The following is a 12,378-nucleotide window of genomic DNA, read 5'->3' on the forward strand; positions in this document are numbered from 1 at the left end:
AAAAAAGCCACTTTTTATTGAGCTTACCTTGGATATGTTATTTCTAATCCCTACCGCAATCCTGCAAAATAAGTATTATTATCACTATTTTGCAGATAAGGAAAGTGGCTCAGCAAAACTGAATAATTTATCCAGGATCACACAACCTGCTTTCAATCTAGTTAGGGAACTAAACATACATGTATGGAAAACTATAGCATTGCAAGTTAGTGTTATGAGTCTGGAATACTCAGGGAAAGCTAGACAGGGAGGATAGGGACTGAAATGGACCATAGCCTATAAACATTTGAAATACTATTTGAAATATTATTGAGCTACATGAATAAGTAAAGCAATGCAAATTAATAGCTGCCCTTTTTCCCTTCCAAATTAGCAAATATGTTTTCAATATTCATTCTGAAGGCAACAGACAGAGAAAGCTGGAATAAATTTATGCCAAAATATGATCAACAGTTGTCTAGGTATTGGAATATTTTTGTTATATTCTTCTAAACTCTCCTAATAAGTTCTACAATCAGCATGTATTACCTTTGTAATCAGAAAAATAAACTTTAAAAAATTGTGTAGGCTTCAGATGCCATATGTGTAACTTCATCCACTTACAGAATAAAGACATGGGGTGGAATGGGAAGTCATTAGGAAGAGATAGGGAAGTGCAAATATAAATAACTAAGTTAAAAAGAGAAAAATAATTACCACAAAGAAATGAGAGCATGGAGAAAGATTCAGCTTATAAGGATTTCCATTTCTCCATTGCAGCACTAATTAAGAGCAAGAAGGATAGAAACTGTTTAAATGTTCAACAAAAGGTACAAGGGAATACATGCAACCATGTTGTTAAAGTGTCTTCTTTTAATGAAATATGTTCATGAAAGTTTTTGTAAGTTACAAAACAGCATATACAACGTGACTCCATTTTAACATTTAATTTATTATATGCATAGAAAGGGTCTGGAAGACTGCTCCAAAGTGTACACATTGGTTGTTTCTGGTGAGTGGGATTTTAGTTTTTTGTTTTGTATTTGCCTTCATTTTCTGAAGCAAAAATAATCGCTTTTTTATAGGAAGTAATTTGAAGTTATTTAAATATATCACAGCAACAAATGAAGTTGCATATAATTTTAAAGTGCTTTCCACCTTTCAGCTTTTTAATAACTAACGTCTAATCCATTTATCGAGGACCAACAAAAATTCGGTGAGATTACAGCCTTCCCTGAGCTTTCCAGTCATCGTGACTGCGGGGAAAGAAGAGAACAGCCACCGCCGGCCTCCGCAGGAATGCACTACACTCAGCCCAGGAATTCCCCTACGAACCGCCGGGCGACAGACAGGCATTTACTTCCGGGAGGAGTCAGCCCTCCGAACCCGGAAGTGAGTGGGATAAGACGCGCTGCATTCTGGGAAGAGTTACGGAAGCGGGGTTGGGCGTCCGCTGGCTGTTACCAGGGCAACCGGAGGCGGTTGACAGTTATCCGCGGGTTGGAGTGGTTAGCTGGAGAGGCTGAGATGCTCAGAGGTCGTTTGGGATGAGCGAAGGGGTCAAGAGGGCCCTTTTAAAGAGCAGATTCTCCTGTCAGGAGGTTATCCAGTTGTGCCCCGCAGGAGCGCCTGCCCGGGGGATCTGGGTCATGCCGTCTGGTTCGTCTTTGAGCATTCCGACGAGATGAAATGTGGCCCAGAGTAGCTCCTGTCACTTCTCTAGCTTTCTGCCTCCTTTTAGAAAATGTAAGTTGAGAATTTCTAGTTTACATTGTAGTGTGTTCTAATATCAAAGTAAATTATTCTTTTAAAATCGTGGAAAGTTTTCAAAAGAAGAACTTAAGTCATACAACTACCCAGAAGTAACTTAAAATTTTCATGTGTTACCTGTCAGTTTTTTTCTCTGCATAAATATTATTTACATAGTTGAGTTTATTTGGGAAAACCGTTTTGTATCCTGCCTTTTTCACATGTGTGTATATATATGTACACACATACATATATCATACATATATCTATATATGATATAATTCTGCTATTAAAATCTTGGCAACAAAGAAGGGATCGAAGACCTTAATGTAAATCTGTTTGTAGTGAGTTGAAGAGACAGAGATGAAGTGGACGCAGCATGTGAAGACAATTCTTTCAAGAAGTTTGGCTGTAAAGGAGAAAAAAAAGGTCAGTAGCCAGAGGAGAATGGCAAGTGAAAGAAAAAAGCTGGGGTTTTTCCTAATGAGAATATACATAGTGATGTTTATTAGTACAAGAGAAAAAACTGGGAGTCAGAGGCTATAGATATGGCCTAGAAAGAGGATAAGTGAATGAATCCCTAAAGAAATAGGGAGAGATGAGATCCATAGATCAGGTACATAAATTGGCTTAGATAGGAGGCAAAACTGGGGAAGAGGATGTCAAGGTGAATATGGATGTTAATAATTTAAAAACTATTACCAATTGGCAAAATAGTAACAAATATATATATATATATACAAATGGACAATAAATAGGATGTTCAGCCACATTAGTAACAAATATAAATGGCATATTAAATGTCTATTAAGTTGGGAAAGATTAAAGAGAACTAATATGCATACTGGGCAAGGGTTCACCGAAACAGACGTTGCAGGTGGGAAAGGAAACGGGTACATCTCCCCCTCCAGTGAGCATTTTAAGTATCAAAATCCTGAAAATGTGTGTATACTTTGACTAAGCAAGTATACTTCTAGGAAGTTCTCAAAAGAAAGTAATCAAAACTGCACATATGAAAAAAAAATAAAAAAAAAAAACTGCACATATGTATTAAGCTGGGTGGAGTTCATTTCGGCTTGTCCACCAATGAAAGATAGGTTAAGTATATATTACACTCGTATTTCTTAGACATAGATAACATGGTTGCAGATAACACTCATCAGTTTAAGTAAGAGGATCCTCGGATTTTCTAGGAAGGGAATGTGGAGTTGCAGTCTGCTTGACTACTTTGATACACAATCAGTGGGATGCTTTGAACAATTAAAAAGGATGATGTAGAAGACTATTTAGTGATAAGGAAGGATGTGTACAATACATTGTAAAGAGAGAAAAGTGAGTTATGAAAGCAGCAGTATGTAGGTTCTTACAGCAGGGTTTTTTTTGGTTTGTTTTTTAGCTATCCTGCTTTTTGCTTATCTGTACTCTACAGGATAAATATATTTTGTAAGGACAGATAAAATGTTGCTCTTTTAAAGAAGAGAATAAGTTTATAAGTGGGGTAGGAAGTTGGGGAAGTGCTGTCCCGACAGCCTTGAAGTAGATGATGGCTCTGTGAAGTGTCAGATCAAAAGAAATGAGATGCTTTAACAAGCTTTAAGAAATATTTTTAAAAGCGTATTTTATAAATGCATATGTTTTATCGATGCCCAACCTCTCTCACAAAAGATTGAGTGTGCTCAGAAAGAGATATACACTATAGTGGGAGAAAATGATTGGAAGAGAAAACAGAGGCAAAAGGCAATTGGAGAACAAAATAAAGGCAGAAGTATATTAACACCCAAAAAATTCATGCCGAAAGGTCCTGTGTAATTGCTAGAAGGGTGCCACCACAAATTAGGCTCTGAGGTTCCCAGCAAGTAAAGCAAAGGGAAAACAGTTATAAGTTTCACATGTTCTATGAGATTTTTTTTAAGTTGCTTAAGAGAAGTATAGTTTTGGTATAGAAGCCTGAGAAAAATTTCTCCCAGGATCTTCATAAGGGAATAATATGAGATTCAGCTGTTACCATTGTATTTATTCTATTTTTATGGAATTTAGGAATATCTCAGGTTATACTCATTCATTAACTCAGTAATTAAAAACTCTTATTAAGTACTATGAGAAATATAAACACATGTAAGACAAAGTCCCTGCCCTCATCTATTGTGAAAAATACCTATAATATATAATAGCATATTTATAATATATGATGAATAACTAGTAAGCTGAATAATTAGTATGGTGAATAGCTAATATGAATAACTATAAATCAAGACTGTATTTGAGGCAAAACAGTGAGATGGGATTCCCACATTACATGAAAATACTTTCAACCAGTGGGATCATGGTCAATCCGTTTGTAAGAGAGGATATTATTCCCCTTTTACAGATGAGGAAACTGAGGCTTAGGGAGATTAAATTGTCCAAGGTCACATGGCTGGTAAAGGACAGAGACAGAATTTCAAACCAAGTCTGTCCCTTGCAAACCACCTTCCTCTTTTTTTTTTTTTTTTTTTTGCTGAGGAAGATTCACCCTGAGCTAATGTTGCCAGTCTTCCTCTTTTTGTATGTGAGCCACCACCACAGCATGGCCACTGACAGACAAGTGGTGTAGGTCCACACCTGGGGATCGAGCCTGGGCCACCAAAGCAAAGCATGCCGAATTTAACCACTAGGCCACCAGGGCTGGCCCACAAACCACCTTCTTAACTACTATACTTTGTGGAAGAGATAGCATTCAAGTAGACTTTAAAGGATGGAAAAAATTACGTCAGGCAGACATTGGGGAAGGATAATGGAGAAAATAGCATTAAACAGAATCAAAAAGGTTGGAAAGCATAGGGTGCGTTTTGGATATCTCTCTCAGACATACACACATAAACATCTGGGATTATGAAACATTTGCAGGTAAGCACTAGAGAATAAAGCCAGAAAGATTGGGGACAGATTTTTAAGAATCATAATCTTCAAGAACCTCACAGGGAAGTGGCCTAATTTAGGGCATAATTTCCCTGATAAAGGTCTCAGGGCTCAGGGCCTGATAAAGCAAGAGTTTTAAGCACAGAGACCTTGAACCTGAAAATTCTATGTGAGGGCTCAGCTGGGGAATTTAGGGGACACTGGGTGTAGATTAGGGACTTACCCACCAAGGTGAGGAAGAGGTCTAATGGCGTATAACAGCATCCTGTTACACATTAGCTATACGAAGTTGGTCAGGTGATGTAAGTTCTTTGGAGCTCCGTTTCTCCATCTCTCGGGGGGGAGGGGGGGGGAGGGAGGAGACTGTTAGACAAGACGACCTCTTAGTATCTCCTCCAGTCCTAATGTTCTGTGCTCACGGAGGCCAGAGATGACAAACTCAAACACCCAATTTGAGGATCAAGAAGGTTTCATAAATGAGGAATGGACTGATGTAAGAAAAATAAGGAGTGGTAGAGATTAGAGTGGTAGTTTAGATGTCCCATCTAAAACTGCAGCCAATTCTTACAGGAATGAGGACCCAGTGTTGCCAGATTTTCTGGGTTTTCAAGAGAAACAAGAACACCATATCTTTAAGAATGTTATACAGAACAAACAAAACAGCTCTGCTGGCTAGATACAAGGCATGGGTCACTAATTTTCAACCTCTGCTATAGATAAAAAGGCCTAAGCAAGAATCAGTGTTTGAATGAAAAGAGTTAAATATGAAGAAAGAAGAAGAAATCAAAGAGAATACCAAGATTTCTGCTGGCTAATGAGGAGGAGATGGTAACCTTAATACAAATACTAAAATCAACCGAAGATTTCAAGAGAGAAGGCCCTTGACTGTGAGGTTTTTGAACACAGGACAAACTTCTCAATCGTAGGTGTCCACAGCACATGAATCAGATTCAGCAGTTGAGTTTGAGAAATCGTGGGACTGTCAGGGGGAAAGTGCAGGAATTGTAGGACAGGAGTCTGGGGAGAGAAGATGAAAGAGGAGTTAAAAGATGTAAGATTCATTCTCGGAGTTTTATTAAACATATATCACAGTATATATGATCTCATGAGACTATAAATCCTATGAGGGCACGAACCACATATGTTTCTTCACCATTTATCCAGCACCTAGCACAGTCATAGTAGGTGCATAATGTATGTTGAATAAACAAATGAACTAACACAAGACGCTGCTCCATGGTATAGGAGATGCGGAGTTGAATTAGAAAATGTTCTTAAAGAAGCTTATAGGCTAGAAGGTAAGACAAGTCTTAAACATAAATAACTAATCCAAGTTTGAAAGTAGTGGCATTTTAAAAAAAAAAAGAAGGCACCATGGGATTCAGAAGAGACAAATTTTTTTTAGAAGTTAAGCTTGATAATGGATAGTTAAGATTGGATCATGCAGCTTTTGGAAGTGAGCAGAAGCAGCTCAACAGAAGGTGCATACCTTTCCTTTGAAAGCAGGGAAGTGTTTGCCACTGCCAAGATAGTGAATGGAGAAACAGTTTGAAGCCAGAACTTTGAGACTCCCCCACATGTCAAGAAGGTAAGGAAGAAGAACCAACAAAGTAAACAGGGAAGAAGTCATTAGAAAGCTAGGAGAAGCATCCGGAGAGTGAATGTCATAGGAACTCAGAGTCTGTGTTTCAAGAAAGAAAGGTCAGCCTGTACTGTCAAATACTGCAGAGACAGCAGGCCGTCAAGAAGGAGCCTCTAAGGCCATTGGATTTGGTGATTAAGGAAATCATTGATGACTGTCAACTAACCAATTGCTTTTAATTGACCAGTGAATATGAGGAGAGGAGCTTAAAAGGCCAGTAGAATTAAGAGGCTTTTGATTTGTTTAGGGAGGTAGGGATGGAGTTCCTTAGGGGCAGGGGAAAAAACAGAAGGAGAAGTTTGAGTTGCGAAAAAGGATAAATTTATGAAGCAAGATTTTGGAGAATTTAAACAATAATAAGATCAAGAAAGGAGAGAAGAGTCATTTGTCAAGAATCAGAATTGTAATTCTCACAAATATTATCCAACAGCAAAGATAATATTTGTTTACTTTCTCAACATATTTTCCTACTCGGTTACTTGGTTTCTTTTCACCTTTATGGCCCCAAAGTAACTTTTGATATGTTGAAAAATAGTATTAGAACTTCAACTTAGTGATATTTCTTAATTGTTCTTAATTCTTTAAAATTCTTGTTTTATAAGTAAATGCATAGTGTAGTACACAACTCCTGCATTTTTGGTTACTCCACATCCCTTCCTTTGAGGAAACCTTCCCTCCCCAACTGTAGCTCATGTGGTTCAAGTGGAGCTGATTCCCAACGCCCCACTCCTACACTTGATCCAGATCTGGCAGATGACAACCATCCTTGGTACTTTTGCGGGCACTATAAGGAAAAAGATGCTCTCCCCCTGGTGTTGCAGGTGCTATAGACCGTATAAGCACAGAGCAGACAGGCCACCTTTGCTGCCACGTGGAGGCTTGTCTAAAATGGAGGCTAAAGAAGCCAACCTGGAAGACAGAACCCAAGTCCGGATGACAGCACTTGATCCCAGGAATCCAGACACGCCTAAAGACCAGCTTTACCACTGGACTTTCCAGTTAAAGGAGCCAGTAAACTCTCTTTTATGCTAATCTTGGGTTTTATCTGGGTTTTTGTCGTTTACTATTCAGAACATCCTAATACATCATTAAATCAACATTATTTGTTTCTTCTATGCGTTGTTTAAATCTGTTACTCTACGATGTACTCGATAATGTAATCTACAGTTCTCACTAAATTAATCCGTAAATTGAGTGCAATCCAAACCTTAATCCCAATGGTATTTTAAGAGCTTTTGTTGTTTTGGAACTAAGAAAAATTACTCCAAAATTCACTGAGAAAAAACATTAAAATACAAGAAAATAGGGAGAGAATTCATAAAAAAGAATTGTATAATCAGATAGTAAATATCAAAATAGAGAGCAAGAATAATAAACGTAGGGTGGTAATGGAGTAGCAATAAGCAGTCATGGAACAGAATTCAAAGTGTGAGTATATGTAGGAGTATTTGCCATATTTAATATCTGGTAAGTCAAGAAAAGGTTAAGTAAATAAAGTATTTAAGGACAATGAGCTAGATTTGAAGGAGAAAAATAGATAGGTCTTTACCTTATTCATCATTCCAGAATAAATTCCAAATGGATTTATGACTTAAATATAAAAATCGAAGCCAGATTCTCAATATACATTGGTTGGTGTATAATTGGTACACTCTTTAGCAATATCTGTTAAATTTTTAAATATATCTTTTGACACAGCATTTCAGTTTTAGAAATTTATCCTATAGAAACAAAATATACCATATAAAGATAAATATGGGGGCTGGCCCCGTGGCCGAGTGGTTAAGTTCGCGCGCTCCGCTGCAGGAGGCCCAGTGTTTCGTTGGTTCGAATCCTGGGCGCGGACATGGCACTGCTCATCAAACCACGCTGAGGCAGCGTCCCACATGCCACAACTAGAAGGACCCACAACGAAGAATACACAACTATGTACCGGGGGGCTTTGGGGAGAAAAAGGAAAGAATAAAATCTTTAAAAAAAAAAAAAAGATAAATATGGATAATGTAACATTGAAATATGGAATATACGCATGTGGAGTAACTGAAGTATGGAGTGTTGGTACCATGCGTTCTCAAAGGGGCAATTTCATAACCAAGGAGGTGAAAATTGGTTCTTGGGGGGACAGAAAAAAACTTATTTTTATGTATAAAGGACAAATATGCATAAGTACACAAACAGATACATAGTTTGTATGTAGTGTTGAAATTTCATGGGGAGGATGATTAAGAAAAGAATGTCTAGAAAGGCTTCTTAGGGGGACGATAATGGAAAAAAGACTGAGAAAACTCATCTGTACAATTCATCACCATGCAGCTGTTAAAAAGAATGAGGTAGATGTATGTATATTGAAAAGGAGGATGCCCACGATGTGTGAAGTTTTAAAGAAGCAAAAAGTATGTATGTATTATATATGTATATAATATATAAAGTATCTACTATATGTAAAATATCTATAAAGTGTTGTGTTTATCTTTGGGTTTAAAAGTACAAGAAATATTCAATTTTATGTCATGTATGATGTTTACATTTTTACAACAACATTATAATAAAAGATAAGCTATAAGAATAAATGAATATTGGAGTGAATAGTTTCATAGTCTTGTGGTGAACATGACTTCAAAGCTTAAAACTATTAAAATTTAGGCTAAACTACATAAAATTAAAAATTACATTTTTTTTTTTTTTTTTTTAGTGCCATCGAGTTAATTCTGACTCCTAGTGACCCTGTGGACAGCAGAGCGGAACCCTGCCCGGTCTTTCTGCGCCATCCTCTCACCTTCTGGTGTTACATCAGACAATGCTCTGCTGCTATTCATAGGGTTTTCATGGCCAGTTTTTTTCAGAAGCGAGTGGCCAGGGCCTTCTTCCTAGTCTGTCTTAGTCTGGAAACTCTACTGAAACCTGTCCACCATGGGTGACCCGCTGGTATTTGAAATCCCGATGGCATAGCTTTCAGCATCACAGCAACAAGCAGCCACCACAGCATGACAACCGACAGTCAGGTGGTGTGGTCCCCTGACTGGGCAGTGACCAGGGCCTCGGCGGTGTGATCTTAACCACAAGACCACCAGGGCTGGCTTAAAAATTATCACAAGGAGAAAAAAACAAACAAACACAACCTGCCCCCCCCCCAACACACACACACACCCCTGTAATTGATGTTGAAGCAGGAACCCGAGAACATATTTGCAACATATATCACAAAAGCTGTATGTCCTTACTATACAAAGAGCTCTAACATCTCACTAAAAAGGTCCAACACCCTAACAGACAAACCTGGCGAGGAACATGAACAAGCAAATAGCACACACACACTACAAATGGCTGAGCATGTGGAAATACTTTTGTTCTTGTTAGTGAAGAAATACAAATAATGGCAACAATGAGATATGTTTTCATTGGATTAACAAAACTACAAAGGTTGGTGTTGGCAGAGATAGGAGATAGGGTACTGTCAGAGTATAAATCAGTTAGGCCGTTCCAAGTGCAGTGTGGCAACATGTATCAAAATGTGAAAGATGCAAACCTTTGAATCAACAGTGATGCTTCTAGGAATGTGTCCAAAGGTGATAATCAGACAAATCAGAAAAGACGCATGTGCAACAATGTTCATTACAGTAGTTGTTAAAAATTGGAAACAACTTAAAGGCTTATAAATAAGAGACTAAATGTAATTTTGAGCAAAAAATAGCTTGTTACAAAACATCGTGAGAAATGTGATCCTGTTTATATAAATTACGTGTAAGTACACATAGAAGTAATGTTTAACAAAATGTTAGTAATGGAAATCTCTGGTGGGATTTCAGATGAGTTTCAAGCTTGTGAAAAAGTGAGAAAATGGTATGAACTACTGTGTACCCCACTCAGCTACAATGCATGCCCAGTCTTGTTTCATCTATGGTCCCACCCCAGTTTTTGAGGCAAATCTAAGACAGCTTATCTGTAGATAGTTTGTGTACCTCTAAAAGATAAGGATGCTTTTAAAACATAATCTCAATATCATCATACCTAAAAAACTTCTAACAATTCCTTCATAAAATCAATTATATCTGATCAGTGTTCACATTTTTGTCTTATACATTGTTTTGTAGTTAGATCGAGGTCCATACATTACCATTCGTCTGTGTATTTCCTAATGTATAGATTCTCTCTCTCTCTCTCCCTCTTTTTTCCCCCCTGCAATTTATTTGGGGAAGTAACTGTGTTGTTTGAGCTAAAGAGGAGTTTTGAGAGTAGGCCTGACCCTAATATTTACAGACCTGGGACCATAGTGCAAATGGAGCCCCAAATACCATATATCTAACTATTTAAATGCCTCAGCTCCAGCTAACAGTTCTGTACATTCTACACTCCTGCCTTGACAAATAAACCCTCTTAACGACCTGGAAAGCCAAGTTAGAATTTAGAATTCTCAGACTTCTTAGAATTCCTCACTGGATTGTGCTTCACCGGGGAGCTGGCACTTGGCCCACAGGCCGTCCCATTCTCTTCCCACCTCTGGCTCCATACCCTTCTTAAGGACACCCCAGCCCACAAGTCCAAGTTCAATCTACACCCTGTGCAAACAGGTACCGCTGGAGGCACAGTCCCGCCTTGGAAGGATGAACCAAAGACCAGGCCCATGCAGGCTCTGAAAGTAGGCGTGGGGCGTATAGACTGGGAAGTTCAGGTTCTACGGAGCCAGAGCATGGTCTGGAAGGGGAGGCGTCAACTCTAGGTGGGCATGTCCCCTTGGTCCCATGGACTTCTCAGCCCATCTGGAGGGCACAGCTAGCAGAGGGTCAGAGCAGGGCCCCTTGCCTGGGTCTAAGGACAGTACTGCCATAAAGTTCCCCACAGTCCGGGTTTTGCTGATCACATCCCCAAGATATCGTTAAACAAGTTTCTTTTGTTTTTTTTTTTTTTTTAAGATTTTAATTTTCCTTTTTCTCTAAAGCCCCCCAGTACATAGTCGTGTATTTTTAGTTGTGGGTCCTTCTGATTGTGGCATGTGGGGTGCCGCCTCAGCATGGCCTGGTGAGCAGTGCCATGTCCGCGCCCTGGATCTGAACCGGCGAAACCCTGGGCCACAGAAGCAGAGCGCAGGAACCTAACCACTCAGCCACAGGGCCGGCCCCCTAAACAAGTTTCTTTGTTTCCTCTATTTCCTATAAATTGATACTTAGATCTAGAAGTTTGATCAGATGATTCGGGTACAATGTTTTGGGCAAGACTATTTTATAGATGAGTGTTGTATACACCCATCAGGAGGCACATAAAATCTTGTTGTCTTTCTTTTTAATGGGGTTATAATTAAGATAAAGTAAAATCTTTTTTCCTTTTTTTTTTTTGTCCCTGAGCTCACATCTGTGCCAGCCGTCCTCTATTTTGTATGCGGGATGCTGCAACAGTGTGGCTTGATGAGCCGTGTGTAGGTCTGTGCCCAGGATCTGAACCCGCGAAACCCAGTCCCCCAAAGCAAAGGACACAAACTTAACCACTACGCCACTGGGGCTGGCCCCAAAATGCACAAATCTCAACAGTTCAGTTCAAATAGTTTCAACAATTGTGTAGAGCCATGTAGCGTTCTCCCAAAACAAGATGTAGAATATTTCTATCACCCCAGAAAGTCCTCTCATGAGTCTTTAGTCAGTTCCACTCCACCTACGGAGTCAACCACCTTCTCACTCCCCTCACTATGGAGAGTTTTGCCTATTCTTTGACTTCATATAAATGGAATCATACAGTGTGTACTCTTTTGTGTGTACTTTCCTTAAATTAACATAATTTTTCAGTTTATCTGTGTTGCATGTATTAGTACACCAGTTCATCCTTTTTTATTGCTGAGTGGTGTTCCATATATGGATATACCATAATTTGTTCATTCTCCTCTCTGTGGATATTAGGGTAGTTTCCAGTTTGGGGCTATTATGAATAAGGCTGCTATGAACATTCTTGTTCACATCATCTTGTGGGCATTTTCATTTCTTCTGGGTAAATATTTAGACATGGAAATGATTGTTTAACTTCAAAAGAAAGAGATTGTCAAACAGTTCTTCAAAGTGGTGGTAGCATTTGACATTTCCAGCAACCATGTATGTGAATTCCAGGTGCTCCACATCCTCTCCAAC

General features: G+C 38.8%; 1 long non-coding RNA gene across 2 annotated transcripts; it reads left to right on the forward strand.

Annotated features, from left to right (window-relative positions):
* Positions 1-1,416: 1,416 nt before the first annotated feature.
* Positions 1,417-8,994, forward strand: LOC124248890 (uncharacterized). Of its 2 annotated transcripts, none has more exons than XR_006891169.1 (3): positions 1,417-1,725; positions 2,074-2,157; positions 8,961-8,994. It is a non-coding gene; the product is annotated as an uncharacterized LOC124248890 (long non-coding RNA). The 2 variants fall into 2 exon arrangements; XR_006891168.1 differs by lacking the exon at positions 8,961-8,994 and adding an exon at positions 7,090-7,940.
* The last annotated feature ends 3,384 nt before the right edge of the window (positions 8,995-12,378 follow it).

This window comes from Equus quagga, chromosome 1 (genome assembly GCF_021613505.1).
Source record: "Equus quagga isolate Etosha38 chromosome 1, UCLA_HA_Equagga_1.0, whole genome shotgun sequence".
In the NCBI taxonomy this organism is placed as follows: Eukaryota; Metazoa; Chordata; class Mammalia; order Perissodactyla; family Equidae; genus Equus; species Equus quagga.